Here is a 23,370-nt window from a genome sequence, read left to right as displayed (position 1 = left end):
ATTTTCCATAATGTCATGATAAAAATTTAACATTCATATATTTTAGATTCATTGCACACTAACTGAAATATTTCAGGTCTTTTATTGTCTTAATACGGATGATTGTGGCATACAGCTCATGAAAACCCAAAATTCCTATCTCACAAAATTAGCATATTTCATCCGACCAATAAAAGAAAAGTGTTTTTAATACAAAACTCGTCAACCTTCAAATAATCATGTACAGTTATGCACTCAATACTTGGTCGGGAATCCTTTTGCAGAAATGACTGCTTCAATGCGGCGTGGCATGGAGGCAATCAGCCTGTGGCACTGCTGAGGTCTTATGGAGGCCCAGGATGCTTCGATAGCGGCCTTTAGCTCATCCAGAGTGTTGGGTCTTGAGTCTCTCAACGTTCTCTTCACAATATCCCACAGATTCTCTATGGGGTTCAGGTCAGGAGAGTTGGCAGGCCAATTGAGCACAGTGATACCATGGTCAGTAAACCATTTACCAGTGGTTTTGGTACTGTGAGCAGGTGCCAGGTCGTGCTGAAAAATGAAATCTTCATCTCCATAAAGCTTTTCAGCAGATGGAAGCATGAAGTGCTCCAAAATCTCCTGATAGCTAGCTGCATTGACCCTGCCCTTGATAAAACACAGTGGACCAACACCAGCAGCTGACATGGCACCCCAGACCATCACTGACTGTGGGTACTTGACACTGGACTTCTGGCATTTTGGCATTTCCTTCTCCCCAGTCTTCCTCCAGACTCTGGCACCTTGATTTCCGAATGACATGCAGAATTTGCTTTCATCCGAAAAAAGTACTTTGGACCACTGAGCAACAGTCCAGTGCTGCTTCTCTGTAGCCCAGGTCAGGCGCTTCTGCCGCTGTTTCTGGTTCAAAAGTGACTTGACCTGGGGAATGCGGCACCTGTAGCCCATTTCCTGCACACGCCTGTGCACGGTGGCTCTGGATGTTTCTACTCCAGACTCAGTCCACTGCTTTCGCAGGTCCCCCAAGTTCTGGAATCGGCCCTTCTCCACAATCTTCCTCAGGGTCCGGTCACCTCTTCTCGTTGTGCAGCGTTTTCTGCCACACATTTTCCTTCCCACAGACTTCCCACTGAGGTGCCTTGATACAGCACTCTGGGAACAGCCTATTCGTTCAGAAATTTCTTTCTGTGTCTTACCCTCTTGCTTGAGGGTGTCAATAGTGGCCTTCTGGACAGCAGTCAGGTCGGCAGTCTTACCCATGATTGGGGTTTTGAGTGATGAACCAGGCTGGGAGTTTTAAAAGCCTCAGGAATCTTTTGCAGGTGTTTAGAGTTAACTCGTTGATTCAGATGATTAGGTTCATAGCTCGTTTAGAGACCCTTTTAATGATATGCTAATTTTGTGAGATAGGAATTTTGGGTTTTCATGAGCTGTATGCCAAAATCATCCGTATTAAGACAATAAAAGACCTGAAATATTTCATTCAGTTAATGAATCTAAAATATATGAATGTTAAATTTTCATCATGACATTATGGAAAATAATGAACTTTATCACAATATGCTAATATTTTGAGAAGGACCTGTATGTTAAGGTCCACATTCATTCCGCTCCTCACAACACGATGCTGCCATTTCTAGCAGTATATGCCAAAATTGCATAACCCTTTCCTTTTTTGGGAGAGGAGTGGAGTTCAGGGGGGTTGATGCCTTAAATCTTGACTTTCAGTGACTCCAAAAGGTATGTAAGCCTTTAGAGAAAAAACATTTTCAATAAACCTTTTATTTTATACCCTGACATGCAATCATAAAACATCACGTGACCATGGAATCTGTTTTAATTCTGCAATGAGCTGTTGCACTGGAGATCTATTAAACTCTGTTCCACTCCAATGCTAGACCAAATTAGCTGAGGTCTTGAACTTCACTCCGAATAACGTGTTACCATTTACTTGCTCGATTAGTATTCTGCAGGAATGTAGATGCTGTAATCGGAGGGAGCGAGGGTAATAAGGAGGGGAATGAGTGAGAGATTTCTTGAATGCGATAATGCTCTCTGTGTATACAGAGAACACTTTGAGCTTGCATTGCAGAGCAAAACAATTCTCAGCAGAAGCTTCTCTTTAATAATGGTCCCCCTAACCCTGCTTCCGTGTCCCTCTCTTTTCTTTCTAAATGGAACAATTAAATAGAATTCTGCAGGGACATGGGATAAATCAATTTTCTGACACTGTATCTAACTCTTTGCTCTATTCCGCCATGAGCTTTTATTAGTTTTAAATGGTTCTTCTACTCTTATGTGAATCTGAGGAAGAACTGACCTAATAATTAAAACATGGTGGGAACACATTCTCATGCTCCACAAGAGAACATATTTTAAATAAAAACAGCGCACAGGAGAAAGCTGAAGTTTGAAATCAGCAAGGAACACAAAGTGCCCCTTCCTGAACCTTCATGTCCTTGCAGAAAGTAGCTTCTATTATTGCCATATTGCTTTTATTCCTCAAATATTTGCAGAACGTTACACATCAAAGAACATGTGTTGGAAGAAAAATATTTCAAGAAACTGAGAAAAAGGGAGCCCAATCAATCCTCTGCCTTCTTATATGATTTGGCTCTTATCATCAGAAAGCAATACAGCAAATTTTGCTTCCTTTTTCTCCCACAGTCCCTCTGAATGGGCGAGAGGACCTGCCAAAGACTCTTTAGTACACTGTCAGTTACAGCGTATGGGGCTGTCCGGGGACAAAAAGCACACATCCTGGCCGGTGCCTTTTGATTAGACAGCCACATCCGGAAAGCAATTCATGTACTTGACAAAAGGGAGACTATAGAGGTTTTGATCCAACACTCAGTTTGGGGGACAAACTTAAGAAAAATAAGTTACAGCTTATTTGGTTGGATGTCTTCCCTTGAGAAATTTACAATTGAAAACCTGACTTGCAAAAAGTTAATAGCAACAAGCAGGAGCTTCCACTTTTGGAAACCCTTTTAAAATCTATGTGAGGAAGTCGAGTCGGGCTCCAAAAGCTGTCCTTTGTACTGCAGGTCTGGATTTCCTTGAACTCAATTCCAAGCCTTTCCTATTTTAAGACGTGGAAGTTTTATTTGCAGAGGTTGTGTCAAAGTCAATACATTGAGAAAGTCAATGCAATGAAACAGGAATACTGATCTTTATAGATTAGTTTCTCTGACCTCTCCTTATTCCATATCTCTGTAATGTTATATTCATTATGTGGTTCTCTCCCTTAGGATCTATGTGCAATCTTGTTTTACATTCAGCAGAAACGTCATCACAACAATGAGTGTGCAGTCTTTCTAATGACCTTCAATCTAATTTTCCAAACCCTCCTCATTCACCTGTAAAATGATCCGCAGATATGGAGGCCAAGACCTCTGAAATAACACCGATGTGCTACTGGATGCTCCTGTTATTCTTTATATGCTGCAGTCTTTGACTAAAATTCCACAAGTTCAAGATGCCATCAAGGAAAATGGAGCGTTGTTTTTGTCTCCGTCCTCATCCCCGGATCTTCTGTAAGAAAACACGGCTTTTACTGGATATATTTCCTTATCCATTTGCCCTCAGTGAAGGATGCCTCCTCTTTCCCCAATCTTGTCTTCTACCTTTAAGCCCTCTTCCATGCTTGTTTTTTTTTCCTTTCCCTATGACCCGTATTTCCTTTTGATACATAAACAGATATTTAAAGACTGACCATGTCTTGCTGATTAATGCATGGGCAAGAAAGGCTGATACGTGGCGCCAACTTGACACAGCTGTATTGACTGAATCAGTAAGCCCCCTCTGTTGAAGTGTCTTGATGACAACCTGAACAGTTGATGCACTCCAGTCTGAAATACACTCCAAGTTCATTTCTAATGTCCCTCATACAAATGGCAATTTAACTAGGCTCACACCCAGTCAGATTACTGCCAGACCAGTAAAATAAAGAAATCCCTCAAACAGAACCCATTTAACAACATGACGCAGATCTCAAAAGGCAGCATGCCATCCCTTGATCTAAAGAAATTCATAAACCAATGTGGAGTAATGTCAATGACATGTCAGGAAAACATCACAAATCCAGTTAACCCAAATTGAGAGCTAAAATTATTCCAAGAGAGCCTCAACGACTCACAACGTTTTGAGGCCCAAAAGCAAATAAAGGTCCACATTACATTTCCAAAAAAACATCTGAATGATCTACAAGGTTTTGGGGAAAATATCTTGTAGACATAAATCTAACTTCAGAATGTATAAAATTAAGATTTTCAAAAAGGTACATCCATCAAACATGGTTGTACCGTGATGGTCTGGGGCTTCTTCACTGCTTTAGGACCTGGACCTGCTGTAATTGATGGAACCATAAATTCTGCTCTATACCATAAAATCCAGAAGGAAAATGTCCAGCCATATATTCATGTTAGGAAGGCTTGAGTAATGCAGCAGGACAATCAAGAGAAAGTCCACATCCAAATGGAGGCCTAGTCAAAGTCTAAATCAGACTGAGATACTGTGCAGTGATCTTAGGTCGTCCATACTTAAAAGACCTTCTGCGTGGCAGAATTAAAGGAATTGTGCAAAGAGCATTGGGCCTGAATATTCCACAGCTATGTAAAAAGATTCATTCAGTTAACACAAATACTCAACGGCAGTTGTTGCTGCAAGGCTGGCACAACTAGTAATTATGGTTAGGGGGCAATTACTGTTTCACTTAGGGCCAGGTTGGTTTGCATTGAAAATTAATTATCCAAAATAGCTTTTGTATTTAGTCAGGTTGTCTTTGATTTAAATTTGCTTGATGATCTAAGATATACTAGACACAAAAGTTCAAAAAGCAAAAATTTGTAATCACCCACCATGACAAATACTTTGAGTGGTTGCTAAGTCAGACACATTTTCTGATATAATTCAACTGATTGTAGCATGACCACTCAGGAAAGCTTATAGACTAAGTAAAGTATTAAACATTCATCACCAGATGGTCATGCAATCACGTTTTGGAAAAAACAAAATTGTGAGGTCCTGATATTGCAGCAGACCACATGTGATTTACAAAGCAAGGGCACATTATAAGTGAAACAAATCCTTCATAGAAATATAACAGTGCTTCAAAATCTGTTGATTTTCTTTGTGTTTATGTCCATGTAAGATACACCAACATACAGGGCAACAAACTGTGAAAGGAGGTCATCAGGACTGCAAGTAGTAGCAAGACACCAACTTTACAAACAGATTAAAAGGTTTACGTTGTTGGTCTTCATCACGTTAATGACTGACTGACAATGACATATATATATATATATATATATATATATATACACATATACACACACACATATAAGATGAAACAGTAACCTGAGGAAACCCTTTTATGCATTTTCTGTGACCATTTTATCTCATTTAGGTTGGTGGGGGCTGATGGAGCGGTTTACTAGTTCAACCGAGCCTGTATGTCTGGACTTGCACTGAAGGGCATTATGCAGTCACCAATTAACTTGTTGAAATACTCGTTTTTTTTCATGGTGGGAAAAACAAAATGTAAATCTGTACAAGAGGACATGTAAACTTAAAACAGAAAGAGCCCACATGACAAAGTTTGTAACTGTGAGCTTCTAATTAGATGAAACTGTGAAGATGCATTTATTAGGTGTAATAAAAACTTTATATTTTAAAAAAAGGTAAAAAGCTATTTGTAAAGAGGGCACCCTGCCAATAACACTAAATATATAATCCTTCACAAATTTAGCATTGCAGAGAGGAAATCCAGACTATTTTCTTCCAGACTCATTTCTTGTTTAATAATTGGCAATTTGTCCAGAATTGAATAAATCTGATCAGAGTTCAGACAGCTCTGATTTAACAAAATAGACAAAAATCTGTGAGGAAATATCCAGCATGGGCTCAAGACAGTTTCTGAAGCCCATTGTCGGTGACCATCACTCTTTGCTGCAAGCATTCTTAGCTGCAAACACAAATGTAGAGAAAGCAGAAAACTGTCCTGTGGACTGTCAAAGTAAAATTTGAAAAGTGGATGCCATAAAGTTGAATGTGTGCAGATATAAAAAGCAGCAAATATACTTTAAAGGTAATAAGTGTGAGGAGATTAAAGGGAGAGCTTAATATATATTACAGCGAATTGTTCACATTCCACTGTGTTTATTCCATCCTAATGTTGCAGAGTTTACTTTCCGTTTCTCAGTTGTGTCATTTGCCGAAGGTAAGCAAATGACAACATCCGCGATGATGAAAGATCTTTCCAACATATAATTTTACTTGACAGCCTTTCCCCTGGCTACAGGAACTTTTAAAGCATTACTCACTTTAGAGTCGGTGCCGAGACAGTGTGTGGGAGAGAAATGAAAGACAACGATGTGCTGGGGGAGAAGGGAATGGCATGGGCTGAAATCTATTTTTCCACAGCACTCAGGCGAACTTACCCAAATGTACAGAGCATTTATTAAACTTCACACAAACTTGATACAATTTTTAAAATCCCTGGCTGACAGCCTTGTGAACAAACATTCATTTTATCTCTTATCGTTTAAAGCTGCCCTCTGTGAGTTCAACTGTTGATTCAAACTCCGAGTAGTCCCCGCACTCCCTTATTTAATGTCACTCAAATAGTGTTCTTTAATTTTGAACTTCTTACCAATAATATTAGGCTTAATGTCTTTCAGAGGAAGATACCCCCGAAAATATGTTATTATTGCATTTAACCACTGCCAATAAAGACCATTTGCCCTGGAGAAGCCAATGTCAGCCTATGTCCCCACTAGCACATGTCTACTGACACAAAATGTCTCAAGAACTACTGGAGGAATTACCAAGTGCCATTTAATTAGATGTGGTCCCAAGTTGATAAACTAACTGCAGAGCTTCAACTACCCATCAATGATCATGTTCTCCCACTTATCTAAGGTTTGGTCTAGCAGGTAAGTGGTTCAGGAGGGAAATCCAGACATCCCTGTCTCTACCTCATGAGAGATCCCAAGGTGTTTCCAAAGAAGAAAACATGTACCGTATTTTCCGCACTATAAGGCGCACCGGATTATAAGGTGCACCTTCAATGAATGGCCTATTTTAGAACTGTTTTCATATATAGGGTGCACCGGATTATAAGGCGCATAGAATAGAAGCTACTGCAGTCAAACGTTTGACTGGGGTTGCGTTATGCATCCACTAGATGGAGCTGTGCTAAAGAGAATGTCAACATAACAGTCAGATAAGTCAGTCAGTCAAACTTTATTAATACACTACAAACCAGCGTTCTGATAACTCCATTCACTCTCATGGTAAGGTCTCCTCTACATAGAATTCTATTGAATAGAGCCAACCGCACGTTAGGAATGCATTGGAGTCTATGAAGTTGAAATCAAACGTTAGTTAAAACGTGAAAGGGAACTTTTCCCTGATTCAGTAAACACGTAAAAGAAACAGTTTGATGCACTAAATCAAACGTTAGTACATTCACAATATAGTAGCGTTAACTGTTGAATTCTCGACTGCGTAGCTGACAGCCTTGAGTTTGAACTCAGCATCGTAAGCGTGTCTCTTGAAAGGTGCACTTTTGGGGTCGTTATACACACAGAAGTGGTGTTGGACTAGGAGTAAGCACAGTACAGGTGTTTACCGCTATTACTTCGGCGACACCCCTGACTACGGTAGCCGTAATGCTGCAAGCGGTGCGGCTTTGTAGTTTACCAGTCGTACTGAAACATTTTGACAGAGCGCCGTGTACAACCAGTATGAATTAACCAATTGATCCATATACAAGGCGCACTGTCATTTTTTGAGAAAATTAATGGTTTTTAAGTGCGCCTTATAGTGCGGAAAATACGGTAGTCTATTCTAGAAGCTTTTTAGTTTTCTTTGAAGTCTCTAACCAATAGGAAGCAAACCTCAAAAGGGATCACCTTAAAAAGCATACTGATCTGATGACACAAACCACCACGACCGACACTTTTCCCATGGACACCATTACAAACTCCTCCAAAATGAAAGAACAATTCCAAGGCTGAGCCCAGCCAACCTAAAGAGAAAGGTAATTTCAAGTGCATTTGAGATTGTTCTTTCGACCATGATCCATATCCCATGGCCATAGGCAAGGCTGCCCAACTATTTACATTTTTTGCTCAATTATGATTTTCACCTTGAATGAACACAAAAAATTAAAAAAATTCTTTTTAACACATTATCCCCTTGGCAAGCAAGCTCGGTTTGTAATTCACAGTAATCCCTTCCCAATGTGAGCCGGGCACACCAATCACGTATCACCTAATTCTGGTCTATTCTGGGCATGGCTGTATCACAGGGGTAAAGCATGCGATTCATTTATGGAGGCTTTAGTCCTCGACACAGCCTTTACGGGTTTGAGTCCTGGCCCATTGACCTATGCTGTATGTCTCCCCTCTCTCTCTATCCGATATTCTTTTGGTCAGCTTACAAAATAAAGGCCACTTAACCACAAAATATATAAAAAATAAATAAAAATAAAAAAAAAGAACTAAACAACAATTGTGGTCTACTCCAATGTTTATGCTGATTGTATATATAATTTTTTTGTTTAAATAATTGTTTTATTGCAATTTCTCATAGGTTCCTCAGTGGACCATATACTTGAAACCAAATCAAGAGGTTAACAGGAAAGGGCTCTTGTTTTAAGACAATTCACTGTTTTGGAAGTGCAACAGATGCATTGTTTTGCACAGTCAATTGTATTAAATAACCGATTTCAACATTATTTTTTTTCCATAATCCGACAGCTCAAACCGTTGGTAAATGTCAAAAATATCAGAAGAATTTATTTAGGCAATTAAGAGTTTAAACCACATTATAAAGATCTTAAGTATTATTTTAGTTTTTTGAGATATAGAATTCTAGACTCCATCCTGCCATCAATCATGAATAACACACCAATCTAATTGACTCATCCCTGACCCAGAGTGTGCATTCAAACATGTTCCCCATTAAGAGTGTTTGTCACCCACAGGTTTAACAGATGCTACATACATACATGAAATACCTTTGCAACTGCAGGATGGATTATCATGAAATTTGTAATGTCTCACCATGTCTTGATCCTGTTTATAGAACTGGTGATCCATTGACCTTTTATACTGGTAAATATTTTCCCACATGAACATAACTTAATGCTGTCAGGCTGCTGGCATGGAACGGTGCAAGTATCCACTTAAGAGAAGAGCTGCAACATAGCACCCCCTTGACAATGCATCTCATCAGGAGAATTTGAGAAATCTGTGCTGATGTCTGGTTTAGACTCTCAGGCTTTGTAATGTTCCCTGTTTGGGGCATCATACCATGAACAAAGTACATTATCAGTCTCCCCTACCCTTTAGAGACCATGGTTCTATCACCCTCCTGACAAGTGGTGCTTTCCCTCATTTAGGCACCAGTGTTATCCAATTGGCAGTGCTCACATTACTGAGCTGCCTCATTTTCTGACTTGCTCGATGCTTGCCCGCTGACGTTGCACAACAGCAACGTTTTCCGGGCCACTGGACAAGGGGGGATTTCTGTTGAGGCCCCAACGAATCTGGCCAATTCCAAATCAACCAGGACTATTCTACAGTGTTCTTTGTGCTGTATTAATCTTCAGGTGAACTGATGCTGAACTCTATCAGCTGAGGGAGGGAGTATAATTGCTTGCCAAACAGACTGTGGAGAAAAGAGAAGGTTGGGCCATTCCACCTCCCTTTTCTACTATGATCTCCTCTGATCAACAAGTATGCGGCTGCCGTTTGGCAACAGTTTGTTTTTCCAACTGTGTTAAAAGAGGTAGATTGTCAGCCAGGATAAAAGCACAATAAAATAATTAATCCTACTTCAATAATCATAGCAGCTACAAAGAAAGAGAAACTTTAGGTCCTACTGCATGTGCAGTGCCGTAAAAAATGGTTTAGAGTTTTTCTGTTTTTGCTTCGTCATAAATGTTTCAAATCAAAACATTTTAATATAAAAGATAATCTGAATGAGCACAAAATGCCACTTTTAAATTATGACTTCACTTACTAACTTAAAAAAGCTATCCAAAACAAACCTGGTCTTATATAAACAAGTTGTATAAAAAAAAAAAAAATGTATTGTGCCCAGAACATAACTGGTTCTGTCACCCTTGGTGGCAGCTACCATTTAGTACTTGCAGCAACTGTAAAAATAAATGGAATGAACAGAACAGAAAAAACTTTTATTTTAATATTCTCAGTGAGAAGCCTCCTTATAATAGCGCAGCTAGCTTGGCTGCGAAAGAACAAACCAACATTTTTAAAGACGGTTCTGTAACTCAGGAGTCCACCTGAGGTAAATCCAGTTGGCTCAAAATGATTAGGAATACACCTTCCTTGTTTTTATAAGATCTTCAATATTAGTACTTACTACAGCAAAAACCAGGCAATAAAGTCTGCAACCCCCCCCCCAAGACCAGACTGTGTCAAAGAAAAAAATCTGGATATCCAAAAAGAGTTCAGCAGAACTAATCACGAAAAGCAGTCTGGACCCTCAACAACACTCTCCCGAGAACAAGGATAAAAATCTTGCCTCTCCATTCAAACTTGTTTCTCTATACCAGCCCCTTTACAGACTGTTTTAAAAGCCTGCGAATCCACCTTCTTGTAATTATTTAACATTTAATGTACGGTACTTTCCAAAAATTAAGCTAAAAACCGACATTACAAAAGAACCCCATGTAGAAAGTTGTGATTCCTCTAATGAGGCGGCTTACTACAACAGAAACCACAGATTTGAACGCCAGTAAGTTTGTGTATTAATGTTTTTTATATTATTATTTTATACATTTATTTTTTTTTTTTTTTTACAAAGAATTGTGTGAAAATGCATTAAATACCTGCAGAACCAAGCGTCCTCTGTGCCGATTTCAACTTCATTTCAACATGTAGGGTTAATTTGTTGATTTGTTTGTCATAAACAAAAGGTGACTATGGTTATTTTGCAAGTTATTACATTTCTGTAAAAACAGAGAGCCCCAAATGACGACATATTGGAAAAAGAAAATTTGCAAAAATAGGCAAGACTGCTCAATATTTAGCAAAATTATTTACTAGGCATAAGTTAGTGTTGTAGGGGATGTATGTGGCTCTTCATCTGAATATGTTGATGAAAAAACATTAAGCTCAAGTAATCAAATATATGTTTTATTTTCTTAGACATGATTCAGAGCTGCTCTCAAAAGGTGGAAAGAGGTGCAAGTCAATAATTTATGTCAAATATAAATAGTACTGCATTTTGTTTTGCTATAAATACTTTGGTGGGAAAAAAAATTATTGTTTAGTTATTTAGTTATTATAAGATCTTTGAATAAAATGCTATAATTTTAGACTACACCTGTATTTTAACATAATATGGGAATTATATTCTATGGCACTGTATGCAGAACATAAAGAAGACATAGGTGCATACACATAATGTCATGTGCTGCAAAATGTGTTTTTATGGTTAGCTGCCATGTTTAATGTGGTTCCATGTCTCCTAAAAGCCTTCTGTGTAGAAGCAAGGGAGGGAGAAGAGGAGGAAGTTCGTAGAGTTCTGTGTTAACCTAAATAATTACACACCCTGTTATCCCAGAGTGATTAATTATATCTGCGGAAAGGGATTTCTTATTTTAGAGTCCTCCACAGACAAGTGCTGGTGGTGAAAAGACAAGGAGGAAAACGAAAAAGGCAAAATACAGCAAGATCCTTATCATACCTTTCTTGACAGATTTAGGGTGTTTGTAAGACTTGCAAAGTAATATATTTTTCTCTCTGGTCAGCTTGCAGGAGCTGCACTTAGAATATGATGGATTTAAAGAGAATCAGTGTTTTACAGTGGGTATAATTAGCTGCTTTTATGGATCCTGACAGGATACTGGAGGATTTTTTTTTATGCCACTGCATATAGCATTTTGGAAGGATTAGTACCTCGCATGCCCATTACTTCACATAAATTCTTCATTTTCCTTATCTGTCTGCAGCAGAGTGGCCTTCCCGAAAGGTTATACGAACATACATGCCTTTTTCTGGCTGGGAGGGTATTCCCAATTGGATGACTGCATGTGGTCCAATTTGCCACATTGGGGACCTGGATTTAAATGTGTTATGATGCAGCTTAGCATAGACTTGGGATGGGAGAGGTTCATAGCACATCGAGACAGCTAGAGGAAATCTCATCAGGCTCTAACCTCAACGGCCTGTAATGAATGCAGTTATCATGGATGGCAAATAAAATCTGTACTACTTAGAGGCTAAGGAGACCTCTTAAAATAGGGTTAAGATTTCTGAGTTTGAAATATTCAATGATTGTCCATAAGATTTGCTGACAGAGAGAAAATGATTAGAATTAATTTTTTTAAAAAGTGTTATAGCTTTTTTTTTAGACCATGTCTTGCAAAAGGGTTCAAATCCAAATGTATTTTAATCAGATTCTATGTGAGAGCATCATAAATTAGTATACAGTTTTAAGGAAACTGATCAATGGTTATTTTTGTTTGGCAAATAAAAATCTGAGAAATGTGGTGTGCTTAGATACAGTGCTATGTAAGCCTCTGAGGTTTAAATTCATCATCCAAAAATGCAAACGCTATGGCACAACTGCAAACAAGCAAAGACCTGTCCATCCCCCCTGCATTGGCAGGGTGGAAGGAGAGCATTAATCTGAGAAGCAGCCAAGAGGTCCATGGTAAATCTAGAGGAGCTGCAGAGATCCCCAGCTCAGGTGGGAGAATGTGTCAAAACCCTCAAGAAATCCTCCCCACTGAACTTTAGCTTTGCTACAACATTGCAATAAGAAGGTTGGTTAGGTAAGTGAGGACATGACAAATCAGGGCACCAGCCATATACAGGTCCTTCTCAAAATATTAGCATATTGTGATAAAGTTCATTATTTTCCATAATGTCATGATGAAAATGTAACATTCATATATTTTAGATTCATTGCACACTAACTGAAATATTTCAGTAATACAGATGATTGTGGCATACAGCTCATGAAAACCCAAAATTCCTATCTCACAAAATTAGCATATTTCATCCGACCAATAAAAGAAAAGTGCTTTTAATACAAAAAACGTCAACCTTCAAATAATCATGTACAGTTATGCACTCAATACTTGGTCGGGAATCCTTTTGCAGAAATGACTGCTTCAATGCGGCGTGGCATGGAGGCAATCAGCCTGTGGCACTGCTGAGGTCTTATGGAGGCCCAGGATGCTTCGATAGCGACCTTTAGCTCATCCAGAGTGTTGGGTCTTGAGTCTCTCAACGTTCTCTTCACAATATCCCACAGATTCTCTATGGGGTTCAGGTCAGGAGAGTTGGCAGGCCAATTGAGCACAGTGATACCATGGTCAGTAAACCATTTACCAGTGGTTTTGGCACTGTGAGCAGGTGCCAGGTCATGCTGAAAAATGAAATCTTCATATCCATAAAGCTTTTCAGCAGATGGAAGCATGAAGTGCTCCAAAATCTCCTGATAGCTAGCTGCATTGACCCTGCCCTTGATAAAACACAGTGGACCAACACCAGCAGCTGACACAGCACCCCAGACCATCACGGACTGTGGGTACTTGACACTGGACTTCTGGCATTTTGGCATTTCCTTCTCCCCAGTCTTCCTCCAGACTCTGGCACCTTGATTTCCAAATGACATGCAGAATTTGCTTTCATCCGAAAAAAGTACTTTGGACCACTGAGCAACAGTCCAGTGCTGCTTCTCTGTAGCCCAGATCAGGCGCTTCTGCCGCTGTTTCTGGTTCAAAAGTGGCTTGACCTGGGGAATGAGGCATTTGTAGCCCATTTCCTGCACATGCCTGTGCACGGTGGCTCTGGATGTTTCTACTCCAGACTCAGTCCACTGCTTCCGCAGGTCCCCCAAGGTCTGGAATCGGCCCTTCTCCACAATCTTCCTCAGGGTCCGGTCACCTCTTCTCGTTGTGCAGCGTTTTCTGCCACACATTTTCCTTCCCACAGACTTCCCACTGAGGTGCCTTGATACAGCACTCTGGGAACAGCCTATTCATTCAGAAATGTCTTTCTGTGTCTTACCCTCTTGCTTGAGGGGGTCAATAGTGGCCTTCTGGACAGCAGTCAGGTCGGCAGTCTTACCCATGATTGGGGTTTTAAGTGATGAACCAGGCTGAGAGTTTTAAAAGCCTCAGGAATCTTTTGCAGGTGTTTAGAGTTAACTCGTTGATTCAGATGATTAGGTTCATAGATCGTTTAGAGACCCTTTTAATGATATGCTAATTTTGTGAGATAGGAATTTTGGGTTTTCATGAGCTGTATGCCAAAATCATCTGTATTAAGACAATAAAAGACCTGAAATATTTCAGTTAGTGTGCAATGAATCTAAAATATATGAATGTTAAATTTTCATCATGACATTATGGAAAATAATGAACTTTATCACAATATGCTAATATTTTGAGAAGGACCTGTATCTCTATCCACCAGCTCTACACTCAAAGCGAAGGCAAATTTAGCACCATGCCTTCACAGCTCTCTGAAACGGGTTATAGTCTCTGAAATGCTTTTATTATTTTTACGGATGTAGAAGCACTGATGACAATGTCAGCCTTTCCATGACATAGTAAATCTGTCAGTGATTCTATCATTCCCCTCCCCCTTCACAATTAGGTCCACCAAGCATCGCCTAAACCAAACCTCCTTACCATAAAGAAACATGAGAAAGCTCCCCTTCCCTTCCTGCCCAATGAAGAATTCTGGCACAAAGATAGCTCACTTAACCTTTCTTGCACATCTGTGCTGATGGGGTGAAAGGGCTGCTCATGCTGAGTACGCAGCAAAACGATAGGCCATTTTTCCAATTTAGGGGCTCAGAACAATAGAAAACTTCAAAGCCCCATCCTTTTTTTTTTACTGGAACTGCAACAATGTATGTTCTTAACAAAAATCTTTTAGACAGTGACAAATTCATAACGTTTTGGCAACTTCTCATTGTTGACGCTTGGAAATGTATTTTTTGTCAGTCTTGATAAAGTCATCATGACAACTTCAACAAAGTCAGGTTTTGTTTGTTAGCAATAGGCAAAATTATGACTTCAAGATTTTCAAATTAGTGATAACTCAGACTTTGTTGCTTTTTTCCCAAAGTAGTTCAGCTAAATCCAGAACTTTTAGAAGAACAGAGAGGTTATGTGAGCATTAAAAATTCATTCATTCAACCATCAATGTACTTTGCGACTTTACCTCAAAACACCCACATTTGGGCATGTTGCGTAGGATAATTGTTTGTCACTTTACTTCTAACTAAGTCCACGCTTTCAAACAAATGAAAAGTGCTTTTAATTATCTTCTTCCACTTGCCATGGCCAAGAAAGCTCCATCTGTCTTTTTCTGTTGCAAGAATCAGGAATCTAAAGATCCAAAGCTGAATTAGAGCTCCTAACTCAAACTGCCAAGATTATCAGGGCCTTACTCAGAAAATGCTCTCAGGTTTAAGTTGTCCACTAGCAAAACACTGGAAAGTGAAGATGTTTTGAGTGCTTCTTGCTTCGCAGAAACAGAAAACTTGCAATGCTCGACCTTTGACATGTTTTCGGTAAATAAAAAACAAAGACATTCTGCAGCCAATTTCTTAAATACACTTGGGCAGTTGGTAATACAAATAGTCAGCCAATAAACTTTTAGGCATCTAAACTTTGAAACCGAGCATCAGGATGGGGAAGAAGTTACTCTGGTTGTTGTTGGCAGACATGCCAAGTATTGCAGAAAACTCTGATCTACTTTGATTTACACACACTTTTGGTCCAGAATTGAGAAGATATCCAGCTAGCTGCAGTTGTGTGGGCAAAAATTCCTTGATGCCAGAGCTTAGAGAAGAAGACTATGAGCGGCAACAGCAGCTTAATATTAATTGTTAGAAACAAGGTATGAAGAACACCAACTGTGAACACTCATTACATTAAACTTTGAAGTAGATGGGCTACAGCAGCAGAAGACTAGAATAAGTGTCAATCCTGTTATCCAAGAACAGGAAACTGGGGCTTTGCACTGGCTCACTAAAGGACTAAAACAGATTGGAAGAACTTTGACTGGTCAGATAGATCTCACTTTCAGCTTAATATATTTTGATTATATTGTCAGCATTAGATGTAAACATGAAAGCATGGATCCAAACGGCACTGCATCAACAGTGGAGGCTGGTGTTGGTGTAAATTTGTGGAGGCTAGTTTGTTGCCACACTCTGGATGCAACTGTTAGTCACTTCAGCTGTTCATACATAGGGACATTGTAACAAAATTAGAATTAGAATTATCCTAAAACAAAATTGTTGTAATTTGATAGTTAAATATTTTTCCATTATACTTATTTCCTGATCTGAAGTCTTAATTTAATATATTGCAAATTATATGACAATCAAAGCTATTAATTTAATGGCTTGTACTCTTAAAGTGTGAATTTTAATCTCAATCCAGGGAATGTGGGTAAGAATGGAACTCTTCCCTCAGATTGCTGTTTCAGAAATATCTGGTTGTTCTGGATATTCCAGACCCCCATCATGAAAAAAAATATAGATTCTCAGAAAATATGGAAACTATTATTTATTTTAATATAGGTATAGTGCTCAGATTAGTTTCTCAACTGATAGAAATGATAGACAATGTACCTATACTAATGTACCTAGAATGAAAGTGTAGGCAGAATTATAGAACACCGTCTCAAAGACATCCTCAGTCCCTTTTTAAGAACAAAAGGTGATTGAGTTCAAGCAAAGACAAAAAGGATTGATATAAAATGTGGAAAGAAGACAGATAAAAAGAAGGCTTAAGGCTCGACTAAAGGGCACTTAACAGATGACGCCTGATATGTACCTTTCATTAAAAATGAGCAGCTAGGAGTTGAGAAGAACAGCTTCACTAAATGGATTGTAAAGAACTAACAAGACTATTACATGCTTGGAGCTTTTAAGAATAGACAGTACAACATGAGTGAAATACTTTCATTTAAAACATTAAAATAAAATTAATTTTTATGGTTATAATATTGTCTATAGAGTAATTTCTTATTTTGATACATAGACTTGAGCAATACATTAGAATAAACACTAAATCAAGTGCTTGCAGCAAAAAATATACACTTTTGTCATTCTGCTCTTTGTTGAGTAGAGTAACAACTACAGCAAGCCAATATCAGATGGTTAATTAGTTAGGCTACATGCTTAGCTGGTCAACCTCCTGTCAGCTGCTTAACAAAACTGCTACTCCCAACCAGTCAACTGCAATTGAAGAAAAAACAAAATGCAGGTAAGGCAAGGCTGCACTTCTTGTTTTTGACTTAGCTCCAACTTAATCTTTCTGACTTTAATCCAGCTGAAAATACTTGTTACTTTTATCCTTTTGCCCATATCACCTTTAACCTTAAACATCCTTTAGCTTTCTGTTTAATCAGTGCACAAAACAAAAAAATCCACTTAAAACAATTTCAGTAGACAACCTGCTTTTGTTCCTTCCCAAAACTAATGCCAGCTTTTCAGTGAATACCTCTTACAGGAGGCGACTCAAAGCTGCTAACTGTTAGTGCCATGCGAGTGGTAAGATAAGACGTTTTGTGAGAACCGCCTCCAAATGGCAGGGATGCACACGCGCGTCTGCTCAACCACACTCCAAAAGCTTTGTGATGCAACACCTCGAACTGAGTCACACATGCAAGCGTAGTGTGAACCAGACCCCTGAGAGCGTAGGGAGATAAAACACCAAATTTAAATTATTCAATTCAGACAGGGCAGGCTTTTTTTTTTTTTGGCAGAACTAAAAAAGGATATCTGAATTTGAAAAGAACTCCCTTTCATTTTGTCCGACTCCTCCTTTGCTGATATGACTGTATGAAACCTGCCAGTGACTGCTGGAACAAAACGTGAAGCTGCAGAGCTTCATTCATTTCTTTTTAGACATATGTACAGATTCAAAGTAAATTGTCCCATTAAAGAAAAAAAAAAAAAGTTGGCCTCAAGATGCAGTTGCCTTCAGCTTGTTAATATTTTACTATTGCAGAGAAAGGGTACTCCAAAGAGAAAAATCATCTCCTCATTCCTTGGAGAAAAGGTCTTTTTATTTGCCAGTTCCCTTTGAATGCCCCTCCAAGGCCGCAACAGCCAAAGGAACACTTTTAATTCATCAGTGGGGGGAGACATTGAAGGCTGTTCTGGATCATTGGACTGACAGCGGCTGAAGCCTGAAAGACAGGGAGGGGGAGCGAGGTGCGAAAGGCGGAGAAAGAGGAGTGACTTGGTAATTTAAAAAGTCTCCCACATAGAACGAGTGAATGACTTTGCAAACAGAGTAGAAAGGCCTCCGCAGTTTAATTATAGAATAATAGTCAAGTCCATAACGACAGAGTTCTGTAAGCTGGAGACGAGGGAAGAGGGACAGCTCTGCGAAAACGTAATTAGCTGAATATCATTTCTCTTCACTCTAGGCCACTGTCGAAAGTAAAAGGTGGAGGAAGAAAAACACAGACGAGCTCTTTTTAAGATAAAACTGAACGAACTGTCACAGTTTAGATCTTCAGTGACTAGGATCAATATGCAATTACCTATGGAGGAAGGAACACCTCCACTCTCAGCTTCTAATTTCTCATGAAGGGAAACACAACATCCATCGACTGGCAGTGTGTCCAATCCAGGCAACAGATGTGTTTCTGCTTTCTTCTGTTTCAATTAATTCAAAACAGCAACGGAACAATTCATTTAGCTTTCTTTCTGGGTGATGGTATCTTCTCCCTGTGATGACTCGAGGAGATAACAGCGTTGCCTACACATGGGAGGCTGAAATATAATGCCAGTGAATGTGGGTTCAAAGAGGGGGCCGGGGGTCACCCGATGCCGTTCCAGCTTCTGGAATGGACAGAGCTGGAGATGGAGGGGCGTGAACCTGCCCCACCTTTCGCAACACCAGCAGCACCCTCAGAAATATCAATAATCCTCTGACTCTAAGCAATGGATCCCATTTATAGGTAAGAACCATTAATACAGTAACAAAATGACTGCAATGAGAAAGCATATTTTACATGCATTAGCACTCCTGGTGCAAACAGCCTTCAAAAAAGAATAATCTTTCATGCATCTTTTATTGCATTCGCCTAATCTCACCCTGAAAAAATTAAGAAAAATACGAGATTTTAAACAGAGTACATTTTGTTTAAGTTTAGTCTTTAGATCGTTCAGAGTGCTGGGTCCACTTTTCTGCTCTCACGCCAAAGATTTTCTATAGGATTTAGGTCTAAGGACTTAGAGGACCTTGGAAGATGCTTGCGCTCATCTCTGCTAAGGGATTTCTCAGTTTTGGATCATTACTTTGCTGAAACATACAGGGATGCCTTATTTTCAGTTTTCTACCCATCATATCTTTATACAATACTGCCTCAATTTATTTACAATTACATTTAAAAATTTTGATTTTGCGGTAAGGAAGATGCTAAATTAAGTAAATATAGCCAATAAAGTAGACGCAAATTTAAGTATTTAGCTTGGTAGGAAGAAAAATTTGACCGTTCCAATATGATCACTGTATTTGTTGAATTTGCATCAACCAGTATTAATAAATGCATTAGGGAAAAAAAAAAAAAGTTTTATGACATGCCTCCCAAACGAAGGGTTGGCATGTAGATTACTAATGGTTGATCCAATACCTGTTATGGAGAATTAAGCTATCCTCACATAAAACCCACATAACTCAACGGTATTTAAGATTTCTCATGTAGTACCCTGACACATGCCAGGCAGAAGGAGTCAAATTCCCTTTTGAGTTTGTCAGCATAAGAAAAAAGTAAATAAAAATTACTCAGCTGCATGGCAAAAGTGAAAATCAGATATAAAGTCATGACAAACTGGCTGGTATACACAAGTATCTATTTTCATTTTGCTGATTATGGCTTTCAGCTAATGAAAGCTAGAAATTCAGTGTACCAAATAATTAGAATGGATTTTTTATACAGAAATGTTAGTCTGCTAAAAAGAATGTCCATGTAATATGCAATGCATGCACTTAATATTTGGTCGTTGCTTTTACCTGAATTACTGCATTGATGCAGAGCAAGTGGTGGCTCACTCCACATCTAGTTATGTCCCCCAACCTCATTAAAGAGATTTCCTTCACAATCCTCTCAAGGAGGCATTCAGTATTGCTTGTGCACCTATTTTTCCCTACCAAACCTTTTCCTTCCACTCAACTTTCCATTAATATGCTTGGCAAGCACCATGGAAACAGCCAGTTTTTTTCCGCAATAACTAAAACATGGTCAAAACATTTTTTGTTTAAAATCATGTACTAAGATACACTTGTAAGCCCATCATTTAACATTGCAAAACTGTAATGAACCCTAACCATACTTTCTTTTAATTGAACTTTTCTTACATCATTTAAATTGGCCAACTGTGTAGCAGAGATGATTATATATTTCTCCTGCTTGGCCTGTAATAGCCATTTTTTGAAACATCAAATAGTCAAACCAGTTGCACATGTTGGAACATCATGACAGCTCCATCCTCAGCCTAGCTTCCAGATTAAGCAGCTGCTCAGACCTGATTGCGTCCTCTCAATAGGGACCAAATGAGCGATAGTTCTTCTATAGCTGCTCCAAGGCGACGCACATCCCAGCGGATAAACACTACACAATGTATTTTACCAGTTTATGTTATACTCTCCTGAGAGGATGGATGAAGTAATGGTGCAAACTAGAAGAGAATCTGTACATTTAATAAACCATTCGATTTTGAGAGATCCAGGCTGAATAATGACAGACACTGACCCTGGATTTTCTTTGATTAGTAGTTAAAAAACTGTAGATCATAAAATTAAGGCAGATTATACAAAGGAAGAGCAGCTGGTTAGAGAGATGGTCAAACTTCTGGTGTTTAGTGAGAGTCTATAGCATAAAACGTAACGTGCCAGCTTTACACCCCACCCTGAACTCTCCAATCCTTCTCTTTAAAGCTCTCCAGGCCATATGTCAACTTGCTCATAGTGGGCTTTCAACCACACTTCTCCTTTTCTCTAAGGCTCCATCTCCCCATACAATACAAAGGAATTTTATAAAATTCAAATATAACAGAAAAGTTCAGTTATTTCACAGGGTTTCACAAAGAGTAAGTGCTTAGGCTCCTCCACCCCTGAAACATATTTGTTTTTATTACAACTAAATCTTTACATTTTTATCTAATCCAACATCTTAAACCTACTGTATTCTCTCAGTATTTTGTACAGTTATTATAGTAAATTGTTGCTGATGTCACAGTGTTCGCCCCATCTCAAAAAAGTTGCCATTTTTAAAAAGATTTGTTAAAAAATTTAATTTCACGTCCATTATTCAAAAAAGGACACGTAGGGTCCATTTAATGATCATAACTGTTCATCTGAAAAATAAACCGAATCTCCAAGGTTTTCATCGTTTTGTAGTTCGGATAATTCAGCATATAATCAATCCTACTGCTCAGATGAAAAGGAATTATTAAAAGTTTTGGTCGAGAACCAGCTACTGAACCAAGAGAGTATTTATCACTCACTCAGTCTTCAAATTTAACGCAAACATAACTACTGAACTTTACTTAGATTATATGCAAACAAAAACAAAAAAAGTTGATGCAAAACCAGTCGTGGAAGCCAACTGCAATTCAACAACAGCTTTAGCTTTGCGAGTCATAGTCTTGAATCAAGTCATCAGCATTTATCATAAAACATTCAGACCTGTCTCTTTAACTCAGAAAATGCAAACAGTGTCAGCCTAGCCTTTTAACTAGCACTAAAAGTTACTATTATAAACTACATGACCTCAAAGTCTTCTCTGATGTAGAATTTGTCCAGCAATTTGAAGAAAAGCAATTGTCATTTGAAATAAATAAATAAAAATTATGTTGACTACAAATACTGATGTCAACAGATTAGAGCTCACATCCTCAAGTCATCAACTGGAAGTAGCCTTAATATGGATAAAGCAATAACTCGAACAAGCAAGCAGAATTCACACCTATTAATGTTTGTTGGATTTTGCTTCATTTTTGTGATTTCTGCTTTTGTGAATCGATCTTTTCAACTCCAGTGACTTAATAAAAAGCTTTCCTGAGTGGCACATCAAACAAGTTGCCTCCAGTCCCATAGCTACAAATATTGCCCCCAACTATCAGTTCAAACACACACTCTTGCTTGGCTTCCCCTCTACATGTTGAATGACACGCCGTTCAACTGCTCCAAGTGAGCCCAAGCCTTCCTTTAGATCCCCTCTTAAATTACCAACAACCAAAGCTCTCCCATGTGAAAATAAAGAAGACTATTTTAGTGCTAATGGAGAGGCGAAGGCAACCTCACATTCAACATCTATATAACTCACTGAAAGAAAAAGTCTGGCATCAATGTTATGTTGAAGCACAAAGGTCTAAATATAAAACCTTGCAGGCTGAATCGGAATTCAGGGGGAATCACTGCTGTATATGTTTTGACCGAACCCTATCAATTATTCATTACATTCGACATAAAATAACCAAAAGATTAAAGAGTTCAATAAAAAAAGTAATATAATCTATGTTAAAATTTTTACTTTGAGCAAAAGCAAAACAGAGATAACATTGACAAGATGTTTACTTGTTAAATCATCACCAAATTGTAGAATACACAGTAGAACAGAAACAGAGGGGATTTGATTACGTTAAAACTACACAGAAGACAGTATTAATTCACTGAAAGCCGAATAAATCCGTTTCTCACTCATTTTCAGTAAAAGCTCAATCGTGGTTAGAGCTGCAGGGGAAGCTGTGGTGTATCACAGCAGTCAACGGGTCTACTGTTGACTGCTGGTCAGGTACACCAAGTAAGCCAGCATGCATGTTTTTGGTCTGTGGGAGGAAACTGGAGCATCAGGTGAAAACCCACACATGCACGCAAAGAACAAGCCAATACAGAAATGTCATGATGATGATGGACCCAAAAATACTTGGGTATGAAGAAGACAACACGTTATACAACATTTTTTCTGTCACTAAAACTAAAATGCGAAAATTACTTTTTTTTTTTTTATGTCTCCCTTAAAAAAAAAAACCATTCTAAATAGCATTGCTAAATGATAGAAACCTAGTCTCAATCAAGCCACAGCTTAATTAGACAGAGGACCACCCAAGACAAATCAAAGATAAAAATATGGATGAATCTAAGGGAAGATTAGTTTATTTAAAAATATATATCCCAGGCTTTGAACATCTCAGAGCTCTGTTCAAGGATGATCTGAAAATGAAAACAGTAAAGCACAACTGTAGAACTACCAAGACATGGACATCCACCTAAACCGACAAGCCAGGCAGGGAGAGCTTTACTCAAAGAAGGATCAGAGAAGCCTATGGCATCTCTGGAGGAGCTACATAGATCCCCCTCAC

The 23,370-nt window shown here is 38.7% G+C and overlaps 1 long non-coding RNA gene across 3 annotated transcripts in view; it reads right to left on the bottom strand.

The window, feature by feature from the left end:
- LOC124861772 overlaps positions 1-23,370 on the bottom strand; it is a 100,215-nt gene that overhangs the window by 70,669 nt on the left and 6,176 nt on the right. Inside the window, exon 4 of one of the 3 annotated variants that reach the window (XR_007036746.1) lies at positions 18,050-18,185. The exons of the other annotated variants lie outside the window; for them this stretch is intronic. This is a non-coding gene — a long non-coding RNA (uncharacterized LOC124861772). Of the gene's footprint in view, positions 1-18,049; positions 18,186-23,370 lie in introns of those variants that run through there. 3 annotated transcript variants of the gene reach the window in all.

This window comes from Girardinichthys multiradiatus, chromosome 24, assembly GCF_021462225.1.
Source record: "Girardinichthys multiradiatus isolate DD_20200921_A chromosome 24, DD_fGirMul_XY1, whole genome shotgun sequence".
In the NCBI taxonomy this organism is placed as follows: domain Eukaryota; kingdom Metazoa; phylum Chordata; class Actinopteri; order Cyprinodontiformes; family Goodeidae; genus Girardinichthys; species Girardinichthys multiradiatus.
The sequence above is the reverse complement of the archived record's forward strand: the minus strand, read 5'-3'. Positions and strand labels throughout refer to the sequence as shown.